Source organism: Ursus arctos, chromosome X (assembly GCF_023065955.2).
Source record: "Ursus arctos isolate Adak ecotype North America chromosome X, UrsArc2.0, whole genome shotgun sequence".
Classification (NCBI taxonomy): Eukaryota; Metazoa; Chordata; class Mammalia; order Carnivora; family Ursidae; genus Ursus; species Ursus arctos.
The window spans coordinates 11,252,852-11,274,286 of record NC_079873.1 but is presented as its reverse complement, the minus strand read 5'-3'; the positions used below and the strand labels follow the sequence as shown (position 1 = coordinate 11,274,286).

At 44.5% G+C, this 21,435-nt stretch overlaps 1 long non-coding RNA gene across 1 annotated transcript in view; it reads left to right on the top strand.

Moving 5' to 3' along the window:
* Positions 1-408: 408 nt before the first annotated feature.
* Positions 409-21,435, top strand: part of LOC130543358 (uncharacterized) — a 78,744-nt gene continuing 57,717 nt past the window's right edge. Inside the window, exon 1 of the long non-coding RNA XR_008958677.1 lies at positions 409-1,390. This is a non-coding gene — a long non-coding RNA (uncharacterized LOC130543358). The remainder of the gene's footprint in view (positions 1,391-21,435) is intronic.

Here is a 21,435-nt window from a genome sequence, read left to right as displayed (position 1 = left end):
CCCGACCCCTCCCCCCACCTTCTCCCTGGTTGCCACAGGCTTGGCTAGAAAAGAGTTTCAAATGCGTTTTCCCCTGTTCCGCTGTATCATTTTCACAGAAAATACAGTTGATAGGAAGCTCTGATAGGAAACAACCCTGTATTTCAGCTTTGAAATCTGCACAGAAATAGGTACTTTACTGGCGATTTTTTTTTTCCATCTGCTAAAGGACATCCTGTGGTGTCTAATTGTGGTGTCTGTCCGATCAGATGGCGGCCTCCAACATGGGGCGATGGCCTGGGCGGTGAAAGAATTCACCCCCTGAGGCAGAACAAAGGAGACAAGTTTATTGAATGCACCTGCAAGGGGGCGGTGGGCAGGACAGGAGAGGGGAAGCTTCCGCAGTGGGTGGGGGCTGTTTTTAAAGGGAGACCGTGAGGCGGTAGGGAACTTCCCCTTTTTTGGGAACTGTGCCCCGGTGTAAGTAGCCCCTTGGTGAGTTAGGGCCTGTGAATATTTGGGGGGGGGGTCACCTGATGGGCCCTTTCTACATTTCCATTGCTCAAGCCTGTTAGGCCTAAAAGCAGCCTCTACACTTCCCTTAATTTCAAGCTCTGCCCCAGTCCCATCATACACTTAATAACCAATGAAAGAAGAAACCTGGGTTGCTTGTGTCTGCTTGGTAAAAACAGAAAACGTACAGGAAGCCCTTGGTGTTTAGAGCTTGGCCTTCATTTGTTCTTAGGTCATGTTGCCCTGTGTTCGTTTTGTTCGCCAGTAATGGAAGATACTGACAAGAAAGGCAGGCGGGGCAAGGGCCCTGTCCTAAGAGGAAGCTACCCTTAAGAGGAAAAAGACCCCATCCTGTTATTCCACACCACGCTGGAAGGAGCCCCCGCCCTCTCCCACGTAAACAACTACCTGATACGTAGATGAGCACGCGGACAAAACCTGACTGGGTGACAGGCTCGAGGGTTCATCGGATTAAAACAGCCCGCCAACAATCTCATAAAAACCCCTAGACTTAAAACTCCAACCGCAACCCTCTCCAGTCCCCTCCTTCTTCAGGTGTGTAGTTTCGCCCAGTAAACCTGGCTTTGCTGCCCACCACTCTTCATCTGGTCTACCTCTTCCTTCTTCCAAGCAGGGTGACTGAGAACGTTGAACACTAAAGGCGGAGAAACCCTGCCGCACTAGAACCCAGATCAGTGGTTCACATGTGGACCTCATCATCCCTGGAGAAACTGCCAGAAACGCAAACTCCACAACCCACTCCACGGAGGTGGGGCGTTGACCACCCCTGCAGGTGATTGCGATGAACGCTCAAGTTTACAAAATGCTGGCCTAGAGGTTAAGAGCTTAACGCAGGAAACAAACCAGGTTCTGCTACCTTCTGTCTCGCTGACTTTGGGTAAGTTTTTCAACCTTCGTGAGCGTCTGCTTTCTTATCTGTAAATAGTAGTAATACTGTACTTGCTCTGTGGAGTTGCTCGGAGTTTTATACGTGATAATGCAAGAAAAGTAACTTTCAGGCATGTAGCCAACATCCTATGTTGATCGCCATCACTTGCTCTTTGTCAGTTAGGTATGTAGCTATTAGGGCTTTTTATAAACGGTTTTCTATTGAGCACATTCCCCACGCCAGTGGGATTATCTTAGGTGATACCAGTGCAAAGTGGGACGAGACCCCATCCTCATCCGCAACACGTTCACAATCTGAAGAGTTAGGAAAAGCCGAGCGTTCCTGACTGGAGTAAATAGGGTTTGGATGGCCTTGGCTTTGGGGAGCCAGGCATGGGTGGAGAAGGGTGGCGACAGGAACACAGGGGTTTGGATAGGTCGTATATACGTGGTGGTGAAGAACATAAAGGGGGGCTGAATATGCCACCCCAGAATATGCTTCTTGGGCATGGGGGTTATTTTGAGCGGATTACTTCGGGAAACAGACGCTGGAGGAGTGCTGAAAGCCAAGTAGAAGTTACACTTTGGTGAAGGCCATTTACGTGGATAAGGGAAATCTCCCCTTGTATGGGCGTCCCCCTCTCTGCACCAAGGAGGGGAGAACGACTAAACCTTTAGTAACCTCATCAGTGGAGAAGGCACTGACTGAAATCGGCAGAATAGCCCTACCCTGGTCACAGTGCTTTGCAGCTCACCTCCCAGAAACGGTTCTCCTCCCCCACATCTCTTGTCTTCAGCTGGAAATGATATTGAAGGTGGTGTCTTGGGCCATTGGGGGGAGTTACTCAGTTTTTCTGAGTTCCTCGCAAGTATAGAGCAGTATACATGTTATTCAACTTCTGTTGGTTTTCGGATGGAAAATTTTTTCCTACCCTGCTAACAAGACCTACAGCAGAAATCCGGAAGCAGAAATTCTAGGCCCGGGTCAGGCCCCGCACCTGGCTGTGAGGCCCCAGAGCCCTTCAGTTATCTCTGGGCATTGGGTTCTTCAGCACAACATGAGGGGGTGGCCCGAGAACATGGCTGACAGTGCTTGTAGAGGCCGCTTTTAGGCAACAGGTCTGAGCAATGGAGACCTGAGCAGGATAAAAAGGCCCACAGTGACCACCGGGCTGAACGCAAACAGGCTTATCAGGCGACCCACCTCAAGAGCCATAAGCCCTAACTGTCCAATGGGCTACGTAAAACCAGCCAAAAAAAAAAAAATTCCGTAGGTCTGTGTACTCCCTTCCTCCCCCGCCCCATAAGTATAGCCCCTCCTCTGCTGTCCTGTTCGCTGCTCCTTTGTTGTGTTTTCAATAAACTTCCATCTCCTTTGTTCTGCCTCAGGTGAATTCTTTCACCGCCCACACCACTGGCCCCCACCCAATTGGGGCACCCCACACTCCTGCTACAGGTACCCAAGTTTTAAGACTCAAAACAAAGGAAACCGGTTGCTGTAACCAAAAGAACAATCCAAAGGACAGACACCTTTCTAGATCAAGAATATTAAAATGTGCAAATGGGGGCTGTTGTACCATCAAGAACTTGGCTGGACTTTGTTCTGGTGGTTCTTGAGAGGTAACTTTGAAACCTGTGGAATTTCATGGTAGAAATGGCTCGGTTGCCTATGGTGGGCCCTTGGACCACACCTTTATGCTAAGGCCATGACTCAGTATGGCGGCCAATTGTGATTAGACTGACCGAGTGATTAGAAGGCTGGGGCTTTGAACCAGGTGATAGCAGACTGGCCTTCCAGATCAGGAACTGAATCGAGTTCAGTTCTGTGGCCTATGTAATGAGGGCTGGACCGCAGACTCTGGGGAGCTTCCTGCTTCATGATGTGGGGACAGGACGATAGTCCCTTCTTCCCTACTAGGTTCTTTGGCTGGTCTAGTAAGTTGACATAGACAGATTAACAGGAGAAAACAAATTTTGTATGTATGGGATGCCTATAAAACTATGGGCCCCACAGGACAGGTAAATGAGACTCCTTAAATAACATCAGGAGCTCAGGAGAAGGGCCAGGCTGTGTGGCTACAAAGGGAAGAAAGGCCGCTCACAGGAATGGAGAGGAGATGTCTGGAAAACAAAGGCTGCCCCATTCAGATAACATTTCTTAAGTGAAAATACCTATCTTTGGTAATAGCTCTCTTTCTGGAACAGGCCCCTTTGCATGGTAAATTTTGGCAGTTGGAGAGGAGGAAAAGAGCTTTTCCTGAGTCTGCTGGGTTTGGATTGCCTTTAGCTCCGGGTAATCATTATGCCAAAGGGACTTACTTTGGGGTGGCGAAGTCTGCTCCCCTTCAGTGAACACCTATGTGTGCTGAAAGGGTGACATTCCCTGATTTCCTGGGGAGAGGACACAGTCGTTCTGTGTTGGAGATCCTCCCAGACCTCACCCTAGGCGTCTGTCTGTTCCTGTGCGGGTCCTCCTTGTACCCTTGACAATAAAAGTGGAATCCTAAGTATAGAAGTTGCTGGAGTTCTGTGAATCATTCTAGTGAATCATTGAAGGTGAGGGCGTAGTGGGACTCGAATTTGTAGCCAATTGGTCAGGTGTGCAGGTGGCTTGGGGACCACCGAACTTGGAGCTGGCATCTGAAGGGAGGACAGACTTGTGGGGACCATGGAGTTGGCATCAGAAGGGTATTGCAGAGAGGTAGAGACAAGTGGTGGGGGAGGGAAGAAGATGGACCCTCCAGAGAGCGAATTTGCGCGTCTGTAGGCAGGAACGGTTTTGTTCTCAGTTGTCCACAGCATAGAGTTGTAGAAGAGTTTGTATAGACTCAGAAAGAGGTAGTGGGGGGGCGCCTGGGTAGCGCAGTCGTTAAGCGTCTGCCTTTGGCTCAGGGCGTGATCCCGGCATTCCGGATCGAGTCCCACATCAGGCTTCTCCGCTGGGAGCCTGCTTCTTCCTCTCCCACTCCCCCTGCTGTGTTCCCTCTCTCACTGGTTGTCTCTATCTCTGTCAAATAAATAAAATCTTTATACAAAAGGAGGTAGTGGGGAAGGGGAAGAGAGAGACGGCGCAGAGCTTCCCAATGAAGCATTCCTTCCTCTACCTGTTTACAGAAAGAAGAAATGGAACTCAAGATATCATTAAATCCATTTTTCTGCATCTAGGAGAGTCTGGGTAAAACCAGTCCTGGCTGACCAATAAACAAGGGTCAAGTCCCAAATGTAAGTCTTCAGGGAAGACAGTCCCCCCCCCCCGCCCCCCGTCCACTGGCACCACATCCCAAAGTCACAAAGCTCTCAACTAGGAAATTCTATCACATGTGTCCTGCAACACAGTCCCGTGCACCCTGTGGTCATTAATAATTATGAATTAGTAAATAACCAGAACTCTCTTGCTCAGTCTCTCAAGGATGGTCTGTCCACCATATAAAAGATGAGCATCTCCTCCACAAAAGAACATTCCTTCATCTTCCCTGTCTCTCCTCACCCCCAGCACACACTTTCTGCATTTAGGGTTTGGTATTTCCCTTCAGGTTCCCAACAGTGTTTCTACATTATTTTTCTTGGCTTGTGGTCAACTGCTGTTCTGCTTGTGAAGCCAGGACTTCCTGTCACACGAGTCCCATCGTGGGCCTCCGGAGTCAGCATCTTCCATGTGACTCCAGATCCTGTGCTAACTTGACCTACTAGGGAGCTGAATATCTACACCCAGCGGTACTGGGTGTAAGACCTCAAAGTCCTGTGCAAGTCATCCTTTAAGGTTAAAAAAAAATACCCAGAGTTCTTCTCAGAGCAGTGGCTCGCAGAGTGTGGTCCCTGGCACCTCAGCATCTCTGGGAACTTGTTAGGGATGCGAAATCTCAGGCCCCACCTCAGACCTGCAGAACCAGAAGCACTGGGTGGGGGGTGTTAACAGGCGCTCCAGGGGATTCTGGTAGTATGAGAACCACCCGTATAGGTTTTTGTTGTTGTTGTTATTTTTAACTTTCCTGGAATTTGAAACAGTCCAGAAAAGCCAGTGCACGTAATGAAATGCAATTGCTTCTTGTCTCTGTTTCTGGACCCGATCGGGAGACACAGCTTTGCAGGCAGAGTCTTCTGAGCCTTGAGGTTGAACATAGCAGAATTGTTTGACTCCCTGGTGTAGGGATCTCTTTACCCCAGGACACACTGTCCCTCGTGTGGGAAAAGAACCATATAGAACCAACAGGAAGTTTAGAGGTTCCAATTTTTCTTAGCCACATTTTTGCTGACTACCCGTCACCGTCAGCATGTGGAAAGAGCTTCCAGTGCGCTCAGCTGGACAAAACCACCAGTGTCTCCCAGATGTTTGAAATGTTTGCTTCCCAATCCGTCAGCCCAAGAAAATCTGGGGCAACAAGCATTCATCCCACTTGTTCGCCTACCTTTAGCCAGGTTCCGAGGGCCCCGTCACATACTGTCCCTGCTATTGACATTCTCCCCCCCCCCCCATCAGAGTGACTCATCTTCTGGCACTCATCCCTTTCAGCAAGAGAATGGACTTCTAATCACAATGCAAAGCGTATGACCGTTATTTCAACTTCCTTTCCAAATCTCCCTAAAGATTGCTACCAGGAGTGGTGGTTCCTCTCAGAGGCTCATTTTGAAACTGAAAGTGCCCTGGAAGAGGGTGGAGAGGAGATTTTTAACTTGGGAAAATGTCTTCCGCTACTGTGGAGTCTGGAAAAGACCGCAAGCAGATCTCTTCAAAACCAGGCTGTATAATTATGCACATCTGATGAAAATGGCAGTCCGCAGGTGGCACGCGCTTTGGAGGTGTGATCACGAACACCAGCCCCCTCAGGAGTTAAGGTAGAGGCAGTTAGTACTCAAATTGGCTTAGCTTTAATTTGCATTTGATGATGGGGTAAAGTTTGCCCACCAGGAGGTCGAGCGTTGATGAGAGTCCCTGTTTTGCATAAGAGCTACTTTCCATTCTGCGCATGTGTAGAACCGGTGTGGCCAGGAATTCCGGGCGTTCGCACAGGAGACTGTGGGCCGAGGTAGGGACCTTCGCTGTGAGAGGGGCCATCTGAGTTTGGAAGACCGCTTTCCCGGTAACGATTCATCTACATTCTCCATGGCACTTGGAGACACGGCACCGTGTTATAGGAGTCCTTAGCCTGGACATGAGACCCGCTCTGCATGACTGCTTCCCTTGAGATAATTCAAAAAGGTACGCGTGTGTACCCAAAGTCAGTTTCCCATCACTAAGTAAAATACCACTTGAGCCATTGGTTTTCACATTTAGCTGAACATCTGAATCAACAAGGATTCTTAAAAATTGCAGTGCCCAGTTTGCGCCCCAGACCAATCACATCAGACTGTTTGGGGGGGGGGGGCAGGACTTGGTATTTTTTGGTAAGTCTCCAAGAGATTCTACTATGCCGCAAATTTTGAGAACCACTGACGTAGTAATTTACACGGCAATTGGATGGGTGGTGAGGAAAGTTCTTATGGGCTCAGAGTAGACAAATCCATTTTGTAAGGGAAAGGGAATATTGTACTGCGCCCTGGTAACGGTGCTAAGTGGAAAAGTTTCCCAGCCCTAAAAGCATACAAAGTAATCCGAGATTTTAGAGAAACTGGAGGGGACTCTCCCCATGCTCTCCTACCTGTGAAGTTTTCTCCTATTATAGCGTTCAGTCCTGAGTCCTAAGTATCTGTGTGGTAAAACATGGCTGGTATCTCTGTGAAAGATAAAGAAGGACGAATGCCTAAACTAGTAGTTTTCAGCCTTGACTATCTGTTAGAAGTACTTGGCAAGCTTTAAAAATCCCCGTGACCTGGGCGCACCCCTCAGAACAATCAAGAACAATCAAGTCAGGATTTTTAGATATCAGGCAGGAGGATATTTAAAATCTCTCCCCCGTGGGCGGGGTGGGGGGGGGGCGCCTAGGTGGCTTAGTTCGTTCAGCGCCTGACTCTGGATTTTGGCCCAGGTCATGATCTCTTCATACTGAGATCGAGCCCCACATGCCCGGCTCCACGCTCAACACTGAGTCTCCTTGAGATACTTTCTCCCTCTCCCTCTGCCCTTTCCTCTGCGTGCACATTGTGGTACGCATGCATTCTCTCTCTCTCTCTCTCTCTCTCTCTCTCTCTCTCTCTCTCTTTAAATAAATAAAATCTTTTTCAAAAATAATAAAATAAAATCTTCCCCAGGTAATTACAACTCACGGGTAAAGTTGAGAACCAGTGACCTAAAACAATGATCCTCAAATTTTTGTTGCTGTACAGGAGGAAAAATAATTTCCCCCATCCTTCTGTGCTCTTAGCAGATAACCATTGTAATTAAACATTAACAGGAGAAACACAAAGTTTATTAACATGTATACCTCATGCGTATATGGGGAATACTCCTCATGCAGGAAAACGAGTAAATCCCCAAGATGGCTTCAGCCACCACCTTAAATACCATCTTTAAGTTAAAGCAAAGTGGGGAGTGGGTGGTGAGGCAGGAGGCAGGGAGGCCAGTAATGGGAGATCACCAAGAGAAGCGAGATAATCTGCATCATCGTCCTTTATTGGCTGGGGTGGGCCCATGTGGCTGACTCACAGGCACTGATAATAAAATTCCTGACCAATTAAGACTGCATTTCTGAATTTAAATTAGGTATTAAGTCCTGATTTAAGGACTTGGCCTAAGTGATGCCATTTTGGACGGGTGGTTTTCTTTTTAACACCTTCATAAAAGATTGAAAAGGAAGTTAATGGGGGAAGGAGAGCTATAATAGGAAAGCATCACAATTTCAGCTACCTGGTCAATTTGCCCAAATCCTGTTCTTTCCAGTGAATAGAAATAGTTGAATCTCTGGCTAGACATTCTGCTGGAATAAAAAACATCCTGAGAACAAGCTGCATTCTCTTATTTGGGGATCGAGTGCGAAGATAATCCTCAATCAGCCCGAAGTCAGCACTTTCCCTCACCTGCCTTCAGGCTCTGTTTTATAAATTCCTATTAAGCTATATTCTTTGTCCTGGAAGAATCGTTCTTGACCTTGGCTGCACATTAAAACCGTGGAGGGGAGGGAAGAGGGGATATTTTAAACTCTGAATGCCCAGGCCATACTCCAGACCATTTTAAATCAAAATCTAGAGGAGTGGGGGGGATGGGAGGAGATGGTGTTAGTACTTTGTTAAATTGAAACTTGTATCTAAGTAATTGTCAACGACAGGCAGTGGTTTTAATTTGCATTTCCCTAATGGCTAATGATACTGAATATATTCGCATTATTTGCCATTTATGTATCCTTCTTGCTGAAATATTCATATCTTTTGCCCATCTTCTGACTCGATTATTTGTATTTTTGCTGTTGAGTTTTAGCATTCCTCGGTTGTCTAGATGTTTCAATAGATAAGGGGTTTGCCGATATTTTCTCTACTGCAGCTTATCTTACCCTCTTCCCATGGGCATCCACAGAGCAAAAGCTTTTGATTTTGATGACGTCTGGCTTGTCAGTTTTTTCTTTTATGGGTCGTATTTTTGGTATGAAGTCTGAAAATTTGCTTCCTAGCTCTAGATCCTGAAGATCTTCCCTGATATTTTAAAAGCTTTACAGTTTTACATTTAAAACTGTTAAAAAAATAATTAAAGAAAATATATGATACAAACCTTAACACTTCAGAAAGTGGACCATCTCCTTATGCTAGAACAGAGTTTTGGAGGATTGCCAAGTGGGGCAAAAGGCAGAGAGCTTTTCTAGGGTAAATAACAAGGAAAAGACAAATTATGTTTGGCTGGGGCCACATAACCAACCTTGTTCGGGGTGAGAGGGCCCCAGGTTGGCTTGGCACTTCAGGATTGGCTGGCTGGATATACTGCATTTTTGGTCAAGTGGAGTATTTGCAAGGACATGGGAGTTATCTAACTTCTGGTTTGCTGATGTGGCAACCTGGGCAGGAGCACTTCATCTTGGGCCTAGAAATGATTTCAACAAACCTACAATCCATTTTGAGTTAACTTTTGTATAATATGTGGGGGTTTAGGTCTAGGTTTTTATTGTTGTGGCAGTGGTGGGTTTTTTTGTGTGTGTTTTGTTTTGTTCTGTTTTTTTGGCCTATGGATGTCCAAGTATCCGTAGTTTTTTAACAGCGCTCTAAGGTGATCTCAATGCGTAGCTACAGTTGAGAACCAGTGGCCTGCTGATCAAAGGACACGTGTGTGAGAAATCTGAACTCTGAGGCTCCTGGGTGGCTCAGCCGGTTGAGCAGCCACCTCTTGACCTTGGCTCAGGTCACGATCTCTGGGTTGTGAGATGGAGCCCTGCATTGGGCTGCATGCTGGGCGTGCAGCCTGCTTAATATGCTGTCTCTCCCTCTCCTTCTGCCCCTCCCTGCTTGCGCGCGCGCGCGCGCGCGCTCTCTCTCTTTCTCTCTCTCTCAAAAAAAAGTAAAAGAAATGTGAACTCTAAGGTCTTTTCTTGAGTATCACAATAAAATTAAAAAAGAATGACCGAAGTATGTTTTTAGAACAGCACTGTCCAATGGTGCTGTTATATATAATATATATATATATATAATATATACCAATATAGGTGTGTATATATATTGGTATAATATACACATATATAATTTAAAATTTTTGGGCAGCCACATCAATTTCACCTATTTTTTATTTTTTTTAATTTTCAGAATGTAATTAACCTGGGGTGCCTGGGGGGCTCAGTTGGTTAAGCATCTGACTCTTGGTTTCAGCTCAGGCCATAATCTTGTGGCTGTGGGATTGAGCCGTGCTTTGGGCTCGGTGCTCAGTGCAGACTCTGCTTCAGATTCTTTCTCCCTCTCACTCTCAAATAAAATTTAAGAAGAAAAAGAATATATTTAACCCAATATAGCCAAAAATTATTTCAACTCATAATCAAAACATTATTATAAACAAATTATTGAACTTTTGCTTTTTTCTGGAATAAGTCTTGGCAGTCCTTTGTGTATTTTACATTAATAGCACCCCTCGATGGGACTCCCCACATTTCAGATACTCAAGAGCCACATGTGCTAAGTGGCTACCAAATTAAAAAATACAATTTTAGATAAGAACACCCCAGTTCTTTCCATGTTTGCTGACTGAATATTTCTATACAGTTTATACCTGGTACAAATGTAATGTAGGACTAGTCCTTTCAAATAATACAGGCTGTATTTAGAAAACTTGGCTTCTGCTTACAGAGGGCTGAAACAAGTTTCTTCCAGACAAATGTGCTCATAGTGCAATGTGCTGCCATAAATATTTACATTGGACTGACATTGATGGGCCCAGAGCCTCGGAGCTATGGTGTCCTCCCCCTATGCTTTGATTCTTAATCTTATTTTCCCACAACTAAAGTTATTAAATTCGCATGAGTTTGCACAGTGTTCGAAATTCACGGGGGCTCTGTTTTATAGATGGAGCTATGCGGCAGTGAGCGTGGGACAAGGTAAATTTTACATGTTATCATTTAAACTGTCTAAGGAACAAAGAACTTGAGTAGGACTGATTTCCATTCCACAAATGAAAGCACGCCAGTTTAAATAAATGTACCCTTAGCCGTATGGCATGGATTAGAACAGGTTTTTGCCTCCTCATCAGTGTTGACATTTTGGATTGGACCATTCTTTGTTTTGGGGGCAGTCCTGCACACTGTAAAATGTTTGGCATCATCTCTGGTCTCTAGTGTCCACATATTTCACAGGTGTGACAACCCTAAATGTCCCCAGACGTTGCCAAATGTCCCCTGGGGGGTCAAAATCATCCCCTTTGATTCACTGGGTTAGAATGAAATAAATTTGATTCATATGTTTGTTTTTCTTTTTTTGGCCTAATTTGAAGTTTTATGTGACTAATTGCATTCAGATGGTTAAAAGATAAACTGAGGCATATTAAAAAATTTAAGAGTTTTTTTTTTTTTTTTTGAGCAAAAATCGATTTGAACCAGACAGTATCCAATTTGGCAGATAGAAAAGAGCTCTGCGGAGCTGTACAAAATGAAAGGCTTTTATAGGCAGGAGGGAGCAGGAACGAGAAAATTACACTGGCAAAAAAGCAGGTTAGTTATTGCAAGGTTACTTTCCCTTAGGGGATGGCAGGGGTCAATCAGGCGTATTACCTAAGTCATGCTGACCGGATGATTCCTGATTGATTTGTTACAGAGTGATCTATCCTAGCCGTTAACTCAGGAAACAAAGGGGTGAGCCCCGGCACTGCCTTGGCTCATCCCCTCTGTCACGGGGAATTCTGAGTGGGCTGGTCAAATCAAAAGCACAGCTTGTGTCTGCGTTTGCCAACACTGTTGCCGAACAAACTCAGATAAACTCGTCGCAAGACAAGCCTGTAACTCAAGAGACACAGGTTTGGAAAAGAGAAAGGGAGAGATTTATTTCAGGTTCTGGCAGCCAGGGGAGATGGCAGGCTCAAGCCTTAACAACAGACCTCTCCTGGCAAGATGGGCACCTAGAGTTTGATAGAGAGAGGTTCATGGGGTAATGTGCAAAAGAGCAGTCAGGGAGCATGTGATCATGGGTGGGGGTCTGTATGTGTTCAGCGTGTGATCTTGGGCAGGGAATGTGGTCTTCTAGGCATTCCGTTGCTTGCAGGGCTTTTCTGGCCTGGTGGTTAGAATGGTCTAGTCATTGTAAAATATCTTTGTCAATGCCTCGAGAAAGTGCAATGACAAATAAGAACACTTGATTTCAGTTAGAGCACGAATTAAGTGGTCTTGTCTTTTTCTGGTTTTAACTGTTGGGGTCTATAGTTGAACAAGAGGGCTCGCTGACAGATTAAGAATCTGTTTTGGGGATGGGGCGCCTGGGTGGCACAGCGGTTAAGCGTCTGCCTTCGGCTCAGGGTGTGATCCTGGCGTTCTGGGATTGAGCCCCACATCAGGCTCCTCCGCTATGAGCCTGCTTCTTCCTCTCCCACTCCCCCTGCTTGTGTTCCCTCTCTCGCTGGCTGTCTCTCTCTCTGTCAAATAAATAAATAAAATCTTAAAAAAAAAAAAAGCTGTTTTGGGGAGAGCTGAATCTTTTTCATTTTAATTAAGTCTCAGTTTGTTGATATAGGGCTTAGCATAAGTTACTCCATTTTGGGCCTGTTGTCTTTTTCGACACTTCAACATTATGAAATATTCTACTCCAACTTGTTTTCTTTGGAGGGAGAAATTGTATTCATAAAAGTGCATGTGATGGTAGGGGGAGGACACCTCTTTTAATTACTGAGAAAATGGCACTGTTTCAGGTCATGGTACATGACCTCCTTGAGACACAGAAATAGGAAAGATTCTCATCTAATCTTTGATAGTGGATTTATCATCAAAATAGGCTTCTGTTCTCTGCTTGATGGATTTCTATTCCACCTGTGAGGCCGGCTCAAATGCCTTCTCATTTGTGAAGACTTTGCTAATGTGGAGGGGGAAGAAATTTCTCTTCTAGGTTCTTTGGCTGGTCTAATAATTGACAGAAGGCAGACTAACAGGAGAAAAACAAATTTTATATGTAGGAGAGCCCCATTAAAAATAGGAGACCCAAAGGCAGTCAGGTAATTGAAGCTTATATAACATCCTGAGCTAAAGAAAAGGGTAGTGGTCTGGGGATGCAAAGGGGGAGAAGGGCCATTCACAAGAACAGAGAGATGTTTACAAAATAAACGCTGCCCTGTTATGCAACTGTGTTTCTTAAGTAAAATATCTTTTATAATAGCTCTCTTCCTGGCACAGGCCCCCTTCCTTCCAAGATCAGACGAGATCAGGCGCGTTCAGGGTGGTATGGCCATAGACCCCCTTTCTGATATAAATTTAAGCAGTTAAAAGGGAGGTGTAAAGAGCTTTTCCTGAATCCTGTTGGGTTTTGATTGCCTTTAGCTCCAAATGGTCCTTATGCCAAAGGAACATATTGGGGGGGGATCTGTTCCTTTCACTAATGTCCCAAGGCAGAAGACTGGCACCTTTATCAGTGGTGGTCTTGGTTTTTGCCAGAGTCCTGCTGAAAGCATCTATTCATGATTGCAGTCATCCCCGCAGAGTGAGTGAGTGAATGGTTACAGGTGACATTACAGGTAGAAGCTGCAGGTTGCGGCACAGCCAACTCTGGTTAAACCAAGAAGCATGTTTCGTGTACACACAGATGACGGACAGACCAAAAATAACTAGTAAGTAGATGCCTGATTGGAACATTGCCAAGGAACTCTACAAAAAAAATTTTGAAGTTAACAGAGGATTAACGGTATCATAAAGGGAACTCCAAAGACCAAAGTAGTTGTGAAAACAGCCATTAGTACTGCTCATACCCTTAAGTAAACTAGAATCCAATCGTAAACTCCTGTGATCCCTGGCTTTCAAGATGTATAAATTGACATTCACAGTGAATGTCCTTTACAGTCAAGAATCTTTGAATAAGAAGTTACTGGATTGATATTGAAATACTCATTTACACAAAACATGACACTATTGTCACCGGATTGAAATTTTATAGTTTTACTTGATCTCACTGCACACCTGGAAGAGGTCTAAATTCTCCAAGTGGTTCTGCTTGGCTAAACTGGAATCTTTGGAAGAACCATATATCAATTCACTTCTACCTGGGATAAAGAACAGGATCCCAAACAAGCCAAACTTTGCTTTAGTAAGTACCAAAGACAAATTCAATTTACCTTTAATAAGAAATACTCAATTCAGTTCATCTCCAACTTGAAGGCACTTAAGAATTTCAGACACTAACAAACTTCCTGATTTCCTGAAGGATTTGGATCCAGGAGCCTGAGTGGGGCTGAATAATCTGCTTTTTAAGTAAGCTCTGTAGATATTATGGCAATTAATAGCTCAGAAAATTGCAGATGCTTCATTTCAAACACCGATCTCGTTGCAAAGGGAATGCATTGTTGCTTCAGATTGGGAGGAGCCCACTTTATTTTAAATATTACTTCCTTAAACATAAGAACTAGGAAGATCAGTAGGAGAAGAAAGGCATAAAGGGGGGGGGGTAAACAGAAGGGGGAATGAAGCATGAGAGACTATGGACGCTGAGAAGCAAACTGAGGGCTTCAGAGGGGAGGGGGTGGGGGACTGGGATAGGCTGGTGATGGGTAGTAAGGAGGCCACGTATTGCATGGTGCACTGGGTGTTATATGCAAGTAATGAATCATGGAACTTTACATCAGAAACCAGGGATGTACTGTATGGTGACTAATATAATATAAAAAATATTATTAAAAAAAATACAAGTCAACAATAACCAAAAAAAAAAATTACTTCCTTAGCATGCATGCCTTTCTGTATCTTCTTTGCTTGCTTCAATGAACTAATTTACATAAAAAAAATCAAAAACACAAGTGAATGAATGAATGAGTGAATAAGCCCTATAGATGTTTCTGATGAGGGTTGGCTTATAATCATTGTTGGAGAGAGAATGATGAACTGTAACCCAGTGGTTTTCTTTTCTTTTTTCTTTTCTTTTCTTTTCTTTTCTTTTCTTTTCTTTTCTTTTCTTTTCTTTCTTTTCTTTCTTATTTTATTTATTTCCTTAGCACGCACATAAGCAGGGTGAGATGGGAGAGGGAGAAGCAGGCTCCCCACCGAGCAGGGAGCCTGACTCGGGGCTCAATCCCAGGACCCTGAGATCATGACCTGAGCGGAAGGCAGATGCTTCACTGACTGAGCCATCCAGGCGCCCTAACCCAGTGGTTTTCACCCGGGGGTGATTTTTGCCCCCTGGGACATTGGCACTGTCTGGAACCTTGGCTGCATTGTGGAATTACCTGGGAAGCTTTAAAAAATCTTATGCCTATGTCTCACCCCCAGAAAGTCTCATTAGTCGGGCCTATAGCTTGCAATGTGGACTCCTACAACTCCTAAGGTAATTTTTAATAAGCAATCAGAATTGAGAATCATGAATGTAGGGCAGTGGTTCTCAAACATGACCATGCATCAAAATCACCAGGAAGATTTTTAGAAACACAGATTGCAGGACCCCATCCTTAGAGTGTCTGACTCGGCAGGTCTGGGGTGGGATAAGAGAATCTGCATTTCTAGAAGATCCTAGGTGCTGCTGCTACTGGTTTAGAAACCACCCTTTGAGGATGTCTTGTGAGGCACGGAAAAGTCACTCTTACTCTTTGGTTTCATTCTGACCTGCCATTTTAATTTGGGGGCTGCTAAGCTTCAAATGGTGCTGATGACATGAAGAGAAGAAGAGGAGGAGGAAGAGGAAGGGGAGGAGGGGGAAGGAGGAAGAGGATGAAGAAGAGGAGGAGGAGGAAAGGGGAGGGAGAAGTCGGAGGAGGAGGTAGGGGGAGGGAGCCTAAGACTTCCCATCCAGGGCTGAACAGCAAAGCTGTTCCAGATTTTTCTTTTCTTTTTTTAATATCAGAAAAAGTAGACTTTTTAAAAAAATTATGTTAGTCACCATACAGTACATCCCTGGTTTTTGATGTAAAGTTCAATGATTCATTAGTTGCGTATAACACCCAGTGCACCATGCAATACGTGCCCTCCTTACTACCCATCACCGGTCTATCCCATTCCCCCACCCCCTCCCCTCTGAGGCCCTCAGTTTGTTTCTCAGAGTCCGTAGTCTCTCATCCTTCATTCCCCCTTCTGATTACCCCCCCTTTCTTTATCCCTTTCTTGTTCCAGATTTTTCTTATAGCCTTCTTGAACTTCAGCTCCCACTATCCCTTCCAGGGACAAACAGGCAACTAGTAATAATGAAAGAGACCACAGTACAGATGTGTGACTGGCTCATGGGATGTCCTCAGGGGCTTCCCAGGGAGAGAATGCATGGTTTTGCAGTTACTGGTTTCAGACCAAACTTAGAAATCACAAAGGGAGAAGATGGGGTGAGTGGAGAAGAACGAATACGTAGGTGACCAGCTTACAGTGTGAGGCAAATCTACAAATACCAACTGACCACTTAATCTGTGAGTGAAACAAGGAGAGGTGAGATGCAGTCTGAAAGATACGGAACTTCATTACCTTAGTTTCCATGTGGTGCTTCTCAGGAAGACAGATGATGGCTTTATTTTTTAATTTTTATGTTATGTTAGTCACCATACAGTACATCCTTAGTTTTCGATGTAATGTTCCATGATTCATTGTTTGCGTGTAACACCCAGTGCTCCATGCGATACGTGCCCTCCTTACTACCCATCACCAGCCTATCCCAATCCCCCACCCCTCTCCCCTCTGAAGCCCTCAGTTTGTTTCCCAGGGTCCATAGTCTCTCGTGGTCAAATGATGGCTTTTGATTTCCTACTCTACTTGACTTTCTTGTTTACGTGACTTTTAACTTGCAAGAGAGGAAGGAAGCTTCTGGATCCCGTGTGCTTGAGTTTGAACTTTAGCCCTGCTGCTTAGTACTTTTATAGACTTGACCAAGTTCCATCACCTCTATGTGCCTAGGTTTCCTCCTGTGTCAAGAGGCAACAACGATAATGCCTATAGTGTAGGTTTGTCACCATGATTAAATGATATATTAATATATCATTAAAGTGCTTAGAACAGTAGCTGGCACATGGTAAACAAAATGTTAGCTCTTATATCAATCAGAACTTTTATTGTGGAATATAAGCTTTATAACCAGCATTTTGGTAAACCACCAAAATAAAACAACCATCTCCTTTCTGAAAAATAATACCAGGCAACAGCAGGAGAAGGAAGATTATTTTTAGGATGGCTTCAGTAAAGATCTCAAAGCCCTCATTTGTATAAAAGAACTCCAGGAAATATGTCGGGTTCAATTTAATTATTGACAGACAGTTATTAGCCCACTTGCCAGTGACCATGTTTATCTATAAATAGCCCAGGTGACCCTGCCAAAATGACAAAGGATCAAGTCATTGAATGAGAACTGAAATTAAATGATTTCTAGTAGCAATGCAAATCAGCATAAACAACAGCAGATACACTGTTTCATATTTTTCTTCAACACTCGTGAGAGCCTGTTCGCATGTGTTTGAAAAGTTATTTTCCAGAAAGGTTGAACAGCAACTGCAAGTCCAACGAGAAGAGTTTTAATTTAATCCTGTAAGAGATGGTGGCCAGAAGGGTCAGCAGAGAAGTTTTCGTAATGTGAATGTCTCAGCATTGCTTTCAGATTAGTCCTAACACACATTCTGAATGCAAGATGGAGAGACCAAAGAGCTAAGTGTCAGAAAAACTGATGATAGGGGGCAAGAGGCATGAGACCCTCTTGCAGCGTAATAATTCTGTTGTGCTTCTCTTTTTGTTCTGCCATTAAGGAATCAAGGGTGTCGGGAGGAAGAGGGAAAATTCTTTGACCTGAAGAAGAGCAGAAAGTTCTTAGCAAACCTAACTATGTAAGCATGTGAGCATGTGATTTTTCTGTTTGTGGTTCTGGTGGGAAGCAGCAGCTCATCAGCTGAGAAGAGGCAAAAGAAAAAAACGTCTTTGGCCATAAACTGGTTTTGGCTTCTGGGTTTAGATCTTTAGATCAGCATTTCTCAGCCTCAGCGCTATTGCCATTTGGGGCCAGATCGATCTTTGTTGTGGGGGTTGAATAGCATCCCTGGTCTCTACCCACTGGATGTCAGGGCAACCTGCCCCAACTCTGCGGTTGCGAGGATGAAAACCGTCCCCAGACATTGACAAATATCCCCTGGGAGGCAACGTTACTCCCAGCTGAGAACCACTAAATTAATTATCTGTAGGGAAAAACAGTTTGGAAGCATGATAAAAATGAATTATTCTTAAAAAGTAAAGTAAGAAAAGGGCATGAAATAGAAGCGACTGTTTTTATGGTTAGAGTCAAATGAAATAAAATTATTCTGTAAAGTGAGCAAAAAGGTTTCCAAGTGCTCAGTCCCCATTTCTGTACTTCTCTCATGTGGACCAATAATGAACAGTAAATGGGCCCAGTCCTGAGTAACCCTAATTTGGGGGACATTAGACTTAGAGAAAGAGAATGCATTAAATCAAGGAATCCTTCCAGCATAGTAAGAAAGAGTCCTTAAGTTTTTATATTTCTTATGTGCAACTCTTGTTAGCTTTAAATTATATGATTAGGTTAGCTTTAGTGGTTTCTCTTGGCAACTTCTATTTAATTTTTAAAAGGAGTATATGCCTTTGGAAAAGCATGATAATTTATAGCTGTCATCCACAGGAAAGCTGGCTATGAAGACTCCAGCTAAGACAGAGCATTTGGCTTGTAAATATCTTGTCATTTCTTTGATTCATTCATTGATTCATTTAACATGTATTTGTTCAGCAAACCACTGTGTCCCGGGCCCTGGGGATCCAAAGATGAGTGAGGGAGAAATTCCACCTGGGAGGGAGGGTAGCGGCATCCAGAAAATCTTCCTGGAGGAGGTGATACCCAGTGGGATCCAAGGTGTGAATAACAGCCCCTGGGGTGAAGCAGGGGAGGCTGAGAGCATGTCTCAGACAGAGGGCACTTCATGGGAGACAGTCAGCAGTTAGTCATGACCCTTCCAGGGAATTGAAAGTAAGACATGGCCAGAGCTGAGTGGAGAGGAAGAGGCAAAAGATGATGATGTAAAAATAACACAGGGGTCCAATCATGAAGCCCTTGTCAGTTCTTGCCAGGCCAGTATGGTAGCAATAGCATCACCTGGGAGCTTTCTGGAAATGCAGACTCTCCAGCCTACCCGAGATCTGTTAAATCAGAGTCTGCACTTCAACAAGAACCCCAGGGGATCCATAAGCTCAGGAGAGCCTGAGAAGCACTGCTCCGAGACCTATGAAAATTACGTCTTCTATTGGCACCTTTATCCCGAAAGATATGGTTAATTATGACAAGGTTTTTAGGCACTGAAGGTTGGCTAAACCCATATCCCGTGGCTCCATATTGGCTTTATAAGACCCCCTTGCAGCTGGAGAAAGGGTAGAGCACCTCGGTGGCAATCTATTCGGGTGATTTTTGAGAAAGCTACTCCTTTCCTGATTAAGATAAAAGGTATAACCAGCAGATCCTTTTGCCACTTCTTTCTGCCTTTCCTGGGGATGTGATTCCCAGAGCTGTGGCAGCCATCTTGATTATGGGAGAAAGGCCAGTGCTAGCCCTGAGTTGTTGGACGACAGGACCTAAACCAGGAGACAGTTCCTCCAGATACTATTTGTTGTCGTTGTCGTCGTTGTTTTTTGTTACTTGCAACTGAAAGCAGTCCTATGACAAGCCCAGAATGACAAATTGCTACTATATCTCTTGGCATTATTTTTGTACAGGACAAAAATCAAAACAATATTTGCTTAAACAAGATACATGTTTACTGCCTTCTCCTCTACAGAAAAATTCAGCAATTTGCAGCCTAGGCTAGAACAGCAGTTACCACAAAACACCAGGAGCTCTGTTTGCTATCTTTGCCATTCTTTTTTTTTTTTTTTAAAGATTTTATTTACTTATTTTAGAGACAGCGCACAGGCAGGGTGAGGAGCAGAGGGAGAGGGACAACATACTCCGTGGTGAGCACAGAGCCTGATGTGGGGCTCGATCCCACAACCCTGAGATCATGTCCTGAGCCGAAAGCAAGAGTTGGACGCTTAACCGACTGTGCCACCTGCGTGCCCCCTACCTTTGCCATTCTTAACTGCAGGACTTCCACGCTCATGATAGTTGCTGAAATTCCGCCCAGCACATCTGCACTCCTGGTCAATAGGCCATGTCCTAGTTGTTGAGAAACCTTCCTTGAAGTTCCATACCACACTGCTACATGTAGTGCACTGGCCAGGACTTGCTACACGTTTACACATTGCTGCAGAGGAGACTATAGTTTTGTTTTGTTTTCTGGTTTGCCATGTACTACGCTAAAAACGACTAAGTGGGAGAGAATTGATATTCGATATCCATATTTTTCTGGAAGATGCCACCACAATCAGGTCTGCATTGCAGGAAGATCATTCTGATAGTAGTGTGGAGAGCAGGTTGTAAGGAAAGAAGACTGGAGATAGGCAGACCAATGGTGAGGCAGAAGAATACTGTAGGAGACGGCAAACTGCAGACTGTAAGCTGCTCTGACTAAATCTAGCCCCCTGTTTACTTTTGTAAATAAAGTTATATTACAACATAGAAGACCATGAACTTAGATATTGTTTGTATATGTGTAGAGATGGAAAATCATCTTCCTTCTACCCTCTGAGTTCTTGGCTGAGAACCCTATAATCAAACACAAACTAATAGGAGAAAAACAGTAGTTTAATAACACATACATATGGGAGAGGCCCAGGAAAACTGAGTAAAACTCACTGAAATGGCCCAAGCCACTACTTTATTTTTTTTTTAAAGATTTATGTATTTATTTGAGGGAGAGACCGAGCCGCACGCACATGAGCACAGGAGGAAGGGGCAGAGGCAGAGGGAGAGAGTCTCCAGCAGACTCTGCACTGAGTGTGGAGCCTGACGTGGAGCTCGATCTCATGACCCATGAGATCAGGACCTGAGCAGAAACCAAGAGTCAGACGCTTAACCAACTGAACCACCCAGGTGCCCCCTAAGCCCCTACTTTAAATACCAACTTCAGCTGAAGACAGAAGACTGGAGTTTGGGAAGGAAGCCAGTCATGGAAGGTTAGCAGGAAAAGCACAGTGAACAATGGTCAGATTTGTGATGCAGATTTAGGTCAGTGCCTTCTCCATTGGTAAGAGTTTCTGGAGATTTAGAATTACTCATCTCTTCCTAGTATGGAGAGGGAGAACTTACAAAACGGTAATTTCCTTTATAAATGTCTATGTCCCTTAGAAAAAGGTTAACATCTGTGTTTCCAGAGATTCTCCTGTGTCTACTCTTGCTCAAAAATAATCAGCTCAAAATAATCCTTATATCAAAGAGGCACATTTGGGGGTGACGAACTCTGCTCTCCTTCAGCCACATTCTCTCTATGACCGCAGAGTTGAGTAGTTTTGACAGAGACCGTCTGGACTTACAAACCCTAAAGTACTACTCTTTGGGCCTTGACAGCAAAAACTTGCCAACTTCTGCTCTCGAGGAGAAGCAAGTAGGGTTGGAGAAAATGAGCGCTTGGAGAAGACATTAGGGAGGTAGAAAGGGCTGGTGATTGCTCCATGTGGGGGATTAGAAGCAGAGTAGAGCTCT